Below are 12,683 nucleotides of genomic sequence, written 5' to 3' on the forward strand. Positions count from 1 at the left end.
CCATCGGCACCCTCGCAACGCGATCGCTGGGCGCCGATGGGTTTCCATGGCAGCCGGGGCCTATGAAAGGCCCCAAGGTCTGCCTTCAGCAACTGCCTAATAGGCCATGCCAGAGCCATGTCCTTATAGATTGCCTGTCAGTTTTACAGGCAGGCAATAATGCTTTTGTACACTAAGTATACCAAAGCATTATATCTGCAATCAAAAGATCGCAACGTGAAGCCCCCTAAGGGGACAAAAAAATAAATATGTAAACCAGTTAAAGTTTATGAAAAAAAAATCTAAGAAAAAGATTACAGTAAAAATATAATAAATCCACTTTTTCCCATGTTGGAATTCTGGCTAGAGCGTCGGCAACGCTCTAGACGGGAATTCCGCTCCTGGAGGAGCCTCCGACGTCACCGTCCAAATACATGGACAGTGACGTTAGGAACTTTGAGATGCCAAAATCCCCATTCAGAGCTTCGGCAACGCTCTGGCCGGCGATTCTGCTCGCGCTTCTGGAAGAGCTCCTGATGTCACTTTCCATATATGAACTTTGACGTTTCTGAGCTTTGAGATGCCGGAATTTCCGGTCAAAGCGCAGGCAAAACTTTGGCCGGGAATTCTCCTCCAGGAGGAGCCTCTGACATCGTTGTCCATATATGGACAGTGACGTTAAGAGCATTGAGACGGTGTAATTCCCAGCAAGAGTGTCGGCAATTCTCTGGCTGGGGATTTTGCTCCTGGAGGACCCCTTAAGCTCAGGAGAGCCAACAATCAAGAGAATCGACACATACAACCTACTCCTATGAGCTTACACTCTAATGTAATAAATATTCTACTCTCTAGAGCTTACAATCTCATATAATAACAAATAATTTGCTCCTAAGAGCTCACAATCTAATGGTATTAGGCCCCATTGACATCACGTTTATTCCATTTGTTTAGCATGTATGCCAGGAAAGCTCTCGACATAAAATGTGTCTGCAGGGCTCCATTAGCCCAACAGAGGTCAAAAGAGTGTTAATATTCCCACAGTATACGGCTTTTAACATGGTATTCTGTGGGTGATGTACGCCACTGTATGGCATACGTCACAGACATCAGTTAAACATATACGTCATGGACTTTTCACAACGTAAATATTAAACAAATGCCATAATAGTCTATGGGTGCATCCGTCACAGGCTACGTCTAACGTGGACATTGGGAGCTTATCCTGGTATATACACTAAACCTAGGCCAAAAAACGTGATGTGAACAGGGCCTTGTCCCCCTGTTCACATCACGTTTTTATTTCCGCTTAGTCAGGAAAATTCTCGACATATAGGCTAAACATGTTTATAGGACTATATTGTCAGACAGAGGCCAAAAGAGAGTCCTATTGCCCAGCGTCTGGCCAGTGACTGTAGTACAAAATGTACACATTAAACGTATACGCTATTTTAACATGTTAGCCTACTGGGGACGGGATGCCACTGTATGGCATACGTCACAGGCACCCGTTAAATGGATACGTCAGGAGCTTTTTCCGGTGTAAATGTTAAATAGAAACAAAAACTGTGGTGTGAACATAGCCTAGACCAGATGGACTCTTGCTTTGACAGCTTCTTCAAACACCCTGCATCTTAAAAATTTCTGAAATCAGTCCTAGGGATGGAAATCAACACAATAAGAGACATTAAGACATTTATTGTGATATACTAGACAATATATTGTGACAAGTCATGATAAAAATTTTAAGAGCTATTTTTTGTATATAAAAAAAGGAACAAAAACATCTGACAGCAAAAAATGAGGGAATTTTACAAATAATTTATGTTACAGAATATCTTGATTCCACAATATAGGCAAAGCTGTCCTAATAGAGCCTCATGTTATAAAGGTTGTACCATCAGGACAACTCCTTATCCATTTGCCCTATAACGGTGCGGTCACACGTGGCATCATTTTTGTTGCGGAAAAATCAGCTGTGGGAATTGACACCATGTATTCCTATGTAACACATACATACATTTTAACTTTCTGTGCAGAATATTTCAAAATGTTTTCTGCATAATTTTCAGCATATGTTGCGGATTTTGGATGGGGAATTTCAGCATAGACTTCAATTCTATATGAAATTCTGCTCGTAAATACAGCACAAATTCAGTAAGGGTATGTGCACACACACTAATTATGTCCGTAATTGACGGACGTATTTCGGCCGCAAGTCCCGGACCGAACACAGTGCAGGGAGCCGGGCTCCTAGCATCATACTTATGTACGATGCTAGAATTCACTGCCTCGCTGCAGGACAACTGTCCCGTACTGTAAACCTGATTATACTACGGGACAGTTGTCCTGCAGCAAGGCAGGGACTCCTAGAGTCGTACATAAGTATGATACTAGGAGCCCGGCTCCCTGCACTGTGTTCGGTCCGGGACTTGCGGCCGAAATACGTCCGTCAATTACGGACGTAATTAGTGTGTGTGCACATACCCTAATTCCGCTGCTGAATTTGCCACGGAATTACTGTTGTGGATTTTGTGGCGTATTTTCACGCCACATTTGAATGCACGTTTAGAAGGAAGTCCCTTGCTCAGGACCTATGTCTATTAGGTAGAGTGGAAAGCTGCTGAAAAGAGCAGCCTTTGATCTAAAAGACTTGGCGCCACCATATATTACATGGTAGCCCATTGATTTCAGTATTTGCTGTGTAATACCACATCGATCAAGGAAAATGTACAAGTGGCAGCAGCTTCTCCAGGCAATGCCAGCTGAGCACTGGGGAGCTACAAAAGGAGAGTAGTACTCATGGGACAACCCCTTTAAAGGGGTTGTCTGGGCAGGGGGTGGTTTTTCATACTGATGACCTTTCCACAGGATAGGTCATCAGTATATGATCGGTGGGGGTCTGACACCTGGAGCCCGCACCGATCAGCTGTTCCGCCTGGCTCCGGGTGTTGGAAGTTATGCAGTGGTCGGTGCTGGAAGCATATGGCGGCTTCAGTCACTGTATAGTGGCCATGCTGGGTTACTGCAGCTCTGCTCCTATTCACTTGAGTAGTAACAGAGTTGCAGTACTGCAGCACGGCCGCTATACTGTGACTGGAGCCATCATATGCTTCCGGCACCGACCACTGCATAACTTTCAGCGCCCGGAGGCAGCCGTAACAGCTGATCTGTGCAGGGTCCGGGGTTTTGGACCACCATGGATGATATACTGATGACCTATCCAGCGAAAACAGCTCCTGATTTTCAGACGTTTTTGTAGCAACTCACGTTTTTCACGACGAATTTTACGGACGTTATTGGAGATGTTTTTCAATGGAGTCCATGAAAAACGGCTCCAAAAACACGCCGTATTTTGACAGCGACGCGTAAAATAACACCTCGGGGGAACAGAACACCGTAAAATCCATTGAAAGCAATGGGCAGATGTTTGTAGGCGTAATGGAGCCCTTTTTTCAGGCGTAATTCGAGGCGTAAAACGCCCGAATCACGTCTGAAATCAGTGCGTGTGAACATACTCACTCCACTGAAAAACAGCTCCAATAACGGCCATAAAATACGCAGCGAAAAACGCAAATTGCTACAAAAACGTCTGAAAATCAGCTCCGTATTTTCAGACGTTTTTGGTCACTGCGTGTAAACATACCCTAAAAGGCTGGGTTCACACATGCCATTTTTAGCAGTTTACATACGTTACTGCACATTTTCCCATAGAAATACACCTAGGTACAAAAAATGCCCTGACAAGCACTGCAAAAAAAAAATACAAAAATTTGGTGCACTAAAGGGGTTCTGTGATATTAGAGAAAGGGGTCTACTTTTTACTTTAAAAACATCAGCAGTCTTGTGGCGAGACTGTGTCTGGTGCTGCAGCTGAGCCACATTACAGTCATGTAAGATCAGACTCTGCTGCTTTTCCTAATCTCATAATAGGTGTAGTAGTCCTATCAGTACAACTACTGTCCTATAGTCCTGCAGTTTCGGGACCCGTTCTATGAGTGATGAGCCGCTAACAAACTGGGGATCAGGCTCTGGCAGATTTGGGACGTCTATGCATAAAGTGCACGGCTGCTGCAGGGGAAATGTCTGGCTTCACCCAGCAAACTCTGCTGTTTCCGGGGGTCTCGGGAGCCGGACCTGCGCTGACCAGATGATTGCGGCAGGAGCTTCCTTATTAAAGGGGTCGTCTGTGATGAGACAACCCATTGAATGGTGCAGTGTCTACACTATGTGTGAATGAGGCCCATGAATGGGGAGCGAGTACATACCTTGCCGTGTCCTGCTCAAGCTGTCAAGTGAAACGACCTGCTTCAGTTTTAGAACTTTACACATCCGGTAACTATAGGTGACTAATTGTAATGTAATGACCCTTGTGAGGTCATGTAGTGCTCTGGGGTGTCTATGATGTCATGTGTCTGGTGATGTCATCATGTGTTCCCCTTCAATTTTTGTATTACGATTAAAGCAACAGTTGATTTGTTATTCAATGTGGAAATAATTATAATATATTATATATGTAATGTGACAAAGTAGCTAAATAACCAAATAAGCTGAATAATAAACATACAAAATCTACAAACTCTCAGATATATAAAATAAATCAACATAGACATGTATAGATAACCAATTCATTAATAATTCAACTGTAAGAAATACAGTGATACATTAACCCCTTCCCTCCGCAGTCGTGTTTTTATTTTTGCGTTGATATTGCTGCATGAGGGTTTGTTTTTTTGCGGGACAAGCTGTAGTTTTTACAGCAGTATTTATTGTACCATATAATATACTGGGAAACTGGTCAAAAATTATGTGTGGGGTGGAATGGGGAAAAAACAGTGATTACTAAGATGTTCTTTTAAGTTTCGTTTTTACAGCGTTTACTGTGTGGTAAAATGTTCACTTCATTCTGCGGGTCAAGACGATTACGGCGATACCAAATTTATTTAGTTTTTTTACGTTTTACCACTTTTACAAAGAAAAAAACATTTGTTTAAAATAAAACATTTTTGTGTCGCCACATTCTGAGAGCCGTAACTTTTTTATTTTTCCATCAATTGAGCGTTATGAGGGCTTGTTTTTTGCAGAACGAGCTTTAGTTTTTATTGGGGCCATTTTGGAGTACATGCGACTTTTTGGTCACTTATTATTCCATTTTCTGAGTAGCTAATGTGACCAAAAAACAACAATTCTGGCATTTGCTAATTATTATTTTTTCCCGACATTCACCGGGCGGGTTTAATAACATTATATTTTAATAGTTTGGACTTTTACGTAAGCAGCGATACCAGATATATACATTTTTTATTTTTTTAACATTACTTTAGGAAAAATATAGGAAAATGTTTTTGTTTTAACTTGTATTATTTTTGTACTTTAAAAAACCTTTATTTAACTGATTTTTTTTTACAGGGGTGGGCTATCTGTGGAGCACTATATACAGGGGTGGACTATATCTACAGGGGGGCTATATACAGGGGTGGGCTATCTGTCGAGCACTATATACAGGGGTGGACTATATGCGGAGCACTATATACAGGGGTGAGCTATATCTACAGGGGGCTATATACAGGGGTGGGCTTTCTGTGGAGCACTATAGGTGGAGCTATTTGTGGGACATTATATACAGGGGTGGGCTATATCTACAGGGGGGCTATATACAGGGGTGGGCTATATCTACAGGGGGCTATATACAGGGGTGGGCGATCTATGGAGCACTATATACAGGGGTGGGCTATATATACAGGGGGGCTATATACAGGGGTAGGCTATCTGTGGAGCACTATAAGGGGAGATTTTTGTGGGACACTATATACAGGGGTGGGCTATATGGGGACACTATCTATGGGGGGGCACTATCTTCAGGGGGCACAGTGTGTGTGTGTGGGACAGGGTGTATGGTGCTATTATAATTGTAGGTGCAGTGTATGGTGCTATTATATTTAGGGGCGTAGTGCGTGGTATAAAGAGAACTTTATCTTTATTTATAGGTGTAGAAATGTTGGAAAAGTGAGAAGCTAAAGACATCTGAGCGGCAAACTGCAGAAATGGGCTGTGACCGGGAGAAGTCATCATAGAGCTCTGGATCGGATGGAGAAAAAGAACTAGAATCTGAGACGTCACCGGTGAGTCACTTAATGTAAATGTTTATTCTACCTCTAATCAGTACTGTAGTCACTGTATGATCTGCAACGAGATGATGGGTGGTATGATTATGATATAATTTATTTTTTGTGAAACAGCATCTCAGAGCATATCCTTATTATTGTTCGGGCCATGCTGGGAGCTGTACTTTTATGCCGTACATACCTATACGGCAGGGGTTGCACTAAATTGAGCTGTATTTGTGCTTGTGTTGTATTTATGTACTGAGCTTGGTTCTGGTGCTGTATATATGTACTGAGTTTGGTTCTGGTGTTGTATTTATGTACTGAGCTTGGTTCTGGTGATGTGTATAGAACTATATTGCTTGTAAAATGTACAAATGTTTTTATGCTTGAGTTACATAAAAAGAAATGTGGAAAAGAAATGACACGTCATTGATTGGTAGAGAAAACAAAAACGGCGAGGGGGAAGTAGATGTTGGGAAAGAGGTTGGGGGGGGGGGGGGCGCCAAACTGAATCTTTGCCCCGGGTGCTGGAGAACCTAGCTACGCCTCTGATAGGATAGATAATATGACATTTGTAAGGAGTGTTTCTTCTGAAACATCGCAAAAGTAATATCTCCAGATCTGTGCCAGTAATAGTGTCGGGATGTAAGAAGAAATGAAAAAACTCAACCGCACCACAACAAGCACTTCCTTTTACAAGATTTTCTCATATGACAAAATTCTGTGCCCAGTTGGCATTCAGTACATACCAGACTGGTGCAAGAACAGACGTCACTGCACCACAGACCGGCTAATTTAATCATGTATTGCTTAGGTATGTCATGTTCATTACTACACAGCAACCAACCACAAGTTCGTGTCTACTGAAACCAAGGTCATTAATGGGTTCTTCTAGGTATAGACTGTTGTGTTATTTTTATTGTGTATATATATATTTCTCGCTTTATGTATATGCGCTTACTTACCTATATTGTTATTAAAAATTATGCCGCTGCCCCCGAAATAAAATAAACAAACTTTCTGCGCCCGGAAAACCCCCGGGTTATCCGGAGACCAAAAACTGCCCACTGCTTTTCCTAGAATAGGAATCCAAGTGACTTACCAATATACTTATATACCAATATACGCCGCCCAAAAGCCCAATCACGTGATGCAGGAAGCTCTGTAGTTTCCTTCTACATGATGACGCGCCGCCACAGCCCACGTGAAATCTGTCTTCTCTTCTCCTATTGTTGGTGTCGGCGCATCATCAATCAGGTGACCTAGAGGGGTTGGCAATGCGACTGCTGCTATCTTAAGCCTTCCCCCTACTTAGTCACGGCCGCATGCACAGCTTATCAGAGGGAAGGAATGGGCGGGGAATAGGCAGCAGTCAGATAAGAAAAGCATGATGGGATATGTAGTTTATCAGCGCATGCTGACTCACTAAGTCCCGGAAGTAGAGGAGCGCTTGTGCCGCGATATCGCGGGTAAGTTAATGGCACTAAATTATTTATTTTTTTCAGGAAATTATGTAGTATCATAAGGGAAATTATATACATGTTTTGGGGGAGTTATTTGTATGGGCCGTTGGACAACACCTTTCAGCCGTTTGGTTTAGACAACCCCTTTAAAATCTCCTATTATAGTATTATTTAGGTTAAAGAGGGTGTCCCTGAGAGGACTCCCCGCTAATAACCAGGGTAGCCGGAACAGTACAATGCTATTCTTTGACATCAAGCAGAGGTTTTGAAAACTGTACTAGAAAGTGCCATAGCTGTGATTATAGGATGAATAAGATTTACTTTCATAATTATAGCAGCTAAAGGTCCAAGCAGCAGAATCATCACCAGGGTACCTACATTATGAAAAAGGGTCTGTCCAAACTAGACAACCGAATTAAAGCAAGTATTTTATCGGTCACTATAATTCGCCATTTCCTAAAGTGTAACTCTGACTAAAAATGAGGTCTTTCTGTTCAAAGCTCCCTGTCATACCCCCAGACCTGAGAACAGGCAGGGTGGAGGAGTAGGTATACTTCTTTCCCCACACTGCACTTTTCAGGTCATTCCCCCGATCCCCTCACTCACATTTCCCTCTTTTGAAGTCCACACCCTCAGACTCTTTCACCCCTTTTCCCTCAGAGTTGCAGTTGTCTATCGCCCCCGGGGCTCACCCCGACAATTTCTGGATCATTTCGCTGCCTCCTCAGGTCATGCCTACCTGTCAGACTTATAGAAATCTACATGCCATTAACACTCAGCAACTCATAGACAGCCTACAGTATTCATTGTCCCCTATCTCTTCCTTCTCCTGTCCCAATCTGGCTGCCAAACATTACAATAACACTCTCAAAAATGCATTGGATGAAGCATCCCCCCCCCCCCCTACACTCCGAACCACCCAACAAAGACAACCCTGGCACACGCCTCAATCCCGCTTTCTTCAGCCCTACAACTCTGCCCTTCACCGAGCCAAACAAGTCTATTTACACTTCTCTCATCTTCACACTATCTAATAATCCAAAACGCCTCTTTGATACTTTTCACTCCCTCCTTAGTCCTAAAGTGCAGACGCCAATCACAGATCTCAGTGCTGAAGACCTGGCCACTTATTTTAAAGTTAAAATTGACAACATCCGGCATGATATTATCTCCCAGTCCCCTAGTAACATCGATCCCCTTCCCTCCCGCACTCCCTCTTCTTCACTTTCAGCATTTGACCCAATAAAAGAAGAAGTCTACAGGCTCCTGTCTTCTTCTCGTCCTACTACCTACCCTAGTGATCCAATCTGGTTTCCGCACTCTGCAATCCACAGAAACTGCTCTTATTAAAGTCTCACACGATCACTTGGCGGCTAAATCAGAAGGTAGATATTCTACTGATTCTTCTGGATCTCTTTGCAGCCTATGACACTGTAGACCACCAACTCCTACTTAACATGCTCCACTCTATTGGCCTCAAGGATGCGGCTCTCTCCTCCTATCTCTCTGACCGCTCGTTCAGTGTGTCATTTGCTGGTTCCACTTCTTCTTCTCTTCCCGTTGCTATCGGGGTTCCTCAGGGATCAGTCCTAGGTCCGCTCCTCTTTTCTCTCTACACAGCGCGTATTGGACAAATCATCAGCAGATTTGGCTTCCTGAACCATTTCTACACTGATGACACCCAATTATATGCTTCTTCCCGTGACATCACCCCCGCTCTAATACAAAACACCAGTGATTGTCTGTCCGCTGTCTCTAACATCACGTCCTCTATCTGAAACTGAATCTTTCTAAAACTGAGCTCCTTGTGTTCTCACCATCTACTAACCTCCCTAAACCTGATGTCTCCATCTCTGTGTGTGGCACAATCATAACTCCTGGGCAGCACGCCCGATGTCTCTGGGTTATTTTTGATTCAGATCTTTCCTTTACTCCTCACCTACAATCACTTTCACGCTCCTGTCATTTTCACCTTAAAAACATCTCCCGAATCTGTCCTTTTCTTACTGAGGAAACAGCCAAAACTCTCATTGTCGCTCTTCCCCTCACTAAACTCTCCCCTCTCCAATCTATGCTTAATTCAGCAGCCAGGTTCATCTATCTGACCAACCGCTACACTAACGCCTCTACCCTCTGCCAGTCACTGCACTGGTTGCCCATCCCCTTCAGAATTAAATTCAAACTTATTACTCTCACCCTCAAAGCTCTCCCCAGTGCTGCACCTCCTTACATCTCCTCCCTCATCTCTGTCCACCAGCCTACTCACGCCCTACGTTCTGCCAACAACCTCATATTTACATCCGCCATAATCCGAACCTCCCACTCCCGTCTCCAAGATTTTTCTCGTGCTGCACCCGTCATCTGGAATGTGCTACCCCAGACAATCAGATTAATTCCCAACATCCACAGTTTTAATCGTGTCCTGAAAACACATCTTTTTAGACAGGCCTATAACATCCCCTAATGTGACTCCTTTGCCTGGCCCTCCTTTTAGATTAGTCATCAGAATTAGATTCCCTCACACTCCTTCTCTTCATGTCCGTCATACACAGATACTGGCTGGTGACCGGCTCATGCAGCTTTATGTTACCACCCCATGTGTATAAAAATGGCTGGACCAATGTACAGAACAAAGACTGTTACACTTTGTGTCTCCCTTATGTCCTCATAGATTGTAAGCTCTTGCGAGCAGGGTCCTCACTCCTCAGGTTTGAATTGTAAATTAACTTTGTCACTATGTAATGTCTGATATTGTCTGTTTTATGTTCCCTCTAAATTGTAAAGTGCTGCGTAATATGTTGGCGCTATATAAATAAAGATGATTATTATTATTATTATTTATTATATAAGCCCCAATTACTATAGTAACTTTTTATAGATGTGGTGGGGGGGCCGCACTGCATGAAGGGCTGTACTTGGTCTGAAGCAATATTTAGGTAGGTGGTACATGTCAAAGTAACATCCATATGAATGCCAGGACTCAAGGATTGCCTAGAGCATCACACTGCCTCCGCCGCCTTGTTTTCTTCCCATAATGCATCCTGGTGCCATCTCTTACTCATATGGCCATCCACATGATGTAGAAGAAAACGTGATTCATCAGACCCAGGCCCAGTTCTGGTGTCTATTGTAGACGCCCTCGGTAATGGACAGGGGTCATCATGGGCACTGACCAGTCTGAAACTACACAGCACTATATACAGCAAGCTGTGATGCTCCGTGTGTACTGACACCTTTCTATCATAGCCAGTAGTAACTATTTCAGGAATTTGTGCTACTGTAGTCCTTATGTGTTATCACAACAGACGGGCTAGCCTTCACATCTCACGTGCATCAATGAGACTTGGGTGCCCGTGACCCCGTTGCTGGTTTAGTGGTTGTCCTTCGTCTGAACACTTTTGGTGGGTACTAAACACTACATACCGGGAACACCCCACAAGACCTGTGGACCTCAAGTCTACTGTATTCCGTTCTTGTTCACCTGTCGTCTTTCAGGTAGTATGTGTAGAAGTGATATTTAGAACGGGAGTTAACATTATGACATATAAATGGGTGGAGTGATGTTTTATTAGCAGTCGGCATATGGAGTCCCCTATAATTACTGGTCCTGCAGCAGCTGCATCCATTTGTTCGGGGGCTGATAAAACTTTTTATGTATTTATACCTGTTGAATCTGGACTTTTATAGCCAATGGAGTGAATTTATCAACATTTCTACACCAGTTTTCTGACGTAAATTATAGTAGAGATCTACACCAGCTCCTAGCTGGCGCAGATTTCATTTCGTGGTCAAGAGCATAACAGGGTAGATGAAGGCCCTGTACTGCCCCCCATAATCAGATAAAATAAATTAATCTGACCCCACCCCCTGATCTCCTCAGGCTCTTACATTAGGCCGCGTCGCATACAAGGTCCTGACCCCGGTAGCGTCATGGCCTTGTTCTGACACTGCCTGGCGTCAAATCCTTGTATGCGCTGCGGCCTGTATGTGGGAGGCTGAGGAGATCTGGGGGGAGGAGCGGAGCTATGAGCTGAGTAATTTTTTCTTTTATATCCAACTGGGGGGTAATATGGGATAGACCGCCACATGAATGATGAAGCACTTTTAAAAAAAAGTGTTAGTCTCTTGATAAATGTGTTGCATCGTACTCCAGTGAACTGTGCATTAAGACTGGCGTATGAAATTTCTGTATTATAACCCCCCGGCCCATGTGTGTTCTTTACCAGACAGATCATCTATTGTATACTCTCTCTGGATCCTGAGACTTTGACTTTAACATATTCTAAAGCTATGAGGCTCAAACGTTGCTCCTTCAGATCTTTACCTGGGCCGTTTATTCTGCAGGATGGACAAAGAATAAGGAACGCTATACACTATGTTTGGGGCTGCATTTAGCGTTTATGTCCGGAAAGCTCCAGACGTACACTGTAAAGACGTTCATTTTGGATTTTGGCCTCCGTCAGGCTGGTATACGTTATCATATTTATTTATTTTTTGTATTATATACCATAGAAGACTTCTCTATTCCATCCCAGGGATCCCCAAACATATTATACTACGCAGTGTTTCCTTTTTTTTTTTTTTTCTTACATGAGAGCCTATGGGTTGTATATGCCACATGTCACAAACATACATTTAACGTATACAACACAGGCTTTTAAATACATTTTCATGATGTATATGGGAAACGGATTCCATATTAGTCGTTACTTGATAGTATCTGATAGTGCCTGATAGTTACATCCGTCACCCATAGACTATAATAGTATTCGTTTAACGGATATGTCATGAACTCTCATGACGCCAGGTCATAATGTCTGCGTTTAGGTTGTACCATTATAGTCTTTAGGGTTGGATGTTACGGTTAGTGCGTCCGTCACAGCCTACTTTTAACGCATATGTTGGGAGCTTCTTTCGGGCGTATATGTCAAACATAGGCAAATGAGCGTGGTGTGAACTAGGCCTCCCCGGTGAAGTAATGTTATAGTTTTCCATTGAGTACGGAGTGGCGGTGATCATACTCATCATGGTTACTGTGTGCAGAGAAAATACTGTGTTCCAGACAAAAAACAAACTCCAAGATTTTTTTTTTTTTTTTTAATTTGAATTAAAATTAGCAGCAGTGTCATGTAAATAT

This window comes from Rhinoderma darwinii, chromosome 1, assembly GCF_050947455.1.
Source record: "Rhinoderma darwinii isolate aRhiDar2 chromosome 1, aRhiDar2.hap1, whole genome shotgun sequence".
In the NCBI taxonomy this organism is placed as follows: Eukaryota; Metazoa; Chordata; class Amphibia; order Anura; family Rhinodermatidae; genus Rhinoderma; species Rhinoderma darwinii.